The sequence below is a fragment of the Bos mutus genome, chromosome 2 (assembly GCF_027580195.1).
Source record: "Bos mutus isolate GX-2022 chromosome 2, NWIPB_WYAK_1.1, whole genome shotgun sequence".
Taxonomy (NCBI): Eukaryota; Metazoa; Chordata; class Mammalia; order Artiodactyla; family Bovidae; genus Bos; species Bos mutus.
This window is the reverse complement of record NC_091618.1, coordinates 113,738,545-113,740,722: the sequence shown is the minus strand read 5'-3', so window position 1 is coordinate 113,740,722 and position 2,178 is coordinate 113,738,545. Positions and strand designations below refer to the sequence as shown.

At 40.5% G+C, this 2,178-nt stretch overlaps 1 non-coding gene across 1 annotated transcript; it reads right to left on the bottom strand.

The window, feature by feature from the left end:
- Positions 1-2,072: 2,072 nt before the first annotated feature.
- On the bottom strand, positions 2,073-2,178 carry LOC138984947 (U6 spliceosomal RNA). The gene has a single exon (XR_011462197.1). It is a non-coding gene; the product is annotated as a U6 spliceosomal RNA (small nuclear RNA).

Genomic DNA, 2,178 nt, shown 5'->3' with positions numbered 1-2,178 from the left:
CCATGGACTGCAGCCTACCAGGCTCCTCCATCCATGGGATTTTCCAGGCAAGAGTACTGGAGTGGGTTGCCATTGCCAAACTACTCAGCCATAAAAAAGAATGAAATTTTGCCATTTGCAGCAATGTGGATGGACCTGGAAACTCCTATACTTAGTGGGAAAAGACATACAAAAACATATTCTATAAGATTATCACTTATATGTAGAGTCTAAAAACTAATACAAATGAATATATATACAATTCAGAAACAGACTCACAGATACAGAAAACAAACTTGTGGTTACCAAAGGGGAGAGGTAAGGGGAAAGGGACAGATTAGGGGTATGGGTTACCAGATACAAACTACTATGTATAAAACAGCTAATAAGAATGTAGTGTACGACACAGGGAATTTCGGCCATCATCTAGTAATAACCTATAATGGACTACAGTCAGAAATATACCGAATCACTGCCGTACACCTGAAACTAATAAAATATTGTAAATCAAACATGCTTCAATTTTTTTAAGTAAAATAATAAATATATACACACATAAAAGACAACATAGGCTCAACTGAATACATGTAATCTCATGGAAAACTCCTTGTCCTTGTTTTCCTCTTTGGGCTATGAACTGCTTCAGACCTGGACCAGCATTTACCACCCAGGGCACATCACCTCTTGTAAGTGACCTAGTTTCTTTCAACTCTTTGGCTCTTTATAGCTTGAGGAGTAATCATAATCTCTACCTTAAGGTTTTGAAAGGGATGTTACCTACTTGTACTTTTCAGCTTATCTTATCGGACAACTGTTACCTTTTAAGGTGATCTTAGGGGAGCCACTAAAGTTCAGAGGTCACTTCATTACACACAGATATCTGAAAGTCCGGTCTCAGAATCAAACATCAGTATGAATAGCTCATTTGCTCCCCCGTGTATTTCCCTTCCTTTGTATTCCCCATTATTTGTGAGGTAGTTATTTTATTTATATTACAATTTTTAGTATTGAAGTTGGAAAAGCCAGGTGGTTCTTTCAAATTTCAAATAATAGGATTCGCTTTCCCATAATTGCCAGAAGTGAATGCTGTGTTCTTTGCCTCAGTCATGTAAGTTGCACTCATTCATAGGAAAAATGAAGTTAGAGGGAAAAATAGACAGTCATGCTCTAAAAACCTGAAACAAGTGGCTCTGCAATTTCAAAGAATTTTCATATACATTACATCATTTTACCCCAAAGCAGCCCTATGAAGGAAGAAGAAACTGACCTCCCACATAACAAATGCACAGCTGAGACACAGATAGAAACCTGACTCTAAGGTCTCAAAAGCTGGGGGTGAAAGGATCTGTTTCAATCACACTCATTGAATTTCATTTTAACCCTTAGTGTCTTCATTCATTTGACAAATATTATTGAACATCTTCTCAATAAGGAGAAGGCAGGGTGTGAGTCTAGCTGAAGACACAAACGTCAGTATACCACATAATTCCTGTGTCTCGGGGAGCTTATAGTCTTTTGGGGGTGGAGGCAAGTGCACAAATAACTCCAGAACTAGACAGAAAGCATGTGCTAGTCAAGAGCGTGACTTAATGCATCACGGGGATCCAAAGATACTGTGACACTGGTTGAGCCTTATTGCCTCACGATCACAAATCAAAAGGTTTCCCTCTTTCTGAGTGAGATTTGCAGTGTTGCTCAAAATGAAAGTTAAGGACCACCTGCACTAGAATCACCTAGAGTGGTTTTTCAGAGAAGGCAGTGGCACCCCACTCCAGTACTCTTGCCTGGAAAATCCCATGGACGGAGGAGCCTGGTAGGCTGCAGTCCATGAGGTCACTAAGAGTCGGACACGACAGAGCGACTTCACTTTCACTTTTCCCTTTCATCCATTGGAGAAAGAAATGGCAACCCACTCCAGTGTTCTTGCCTGGAGAATCCCAGGGACGGGGGAGCCTGGTAGGAAGCCGTCTATGGGGTCGCACAGAGTCGGACACAACTGAAGCGACTTAGCAGCAGCAGAGTGGTTTTTACATAAAAACTCCTGGACTCCAAGATACCAAAATAAAAGTCTCTTGGAACCCAGAAAATTTTTTAAAAATATGGAATGCTTCATGAATCTTCACGTCATCCTTACACAGGGGCTATGCTAATTTCCTCTGTAGGCTTGAATTTTAGTATTTATGCTGCCATAGCAAGCAT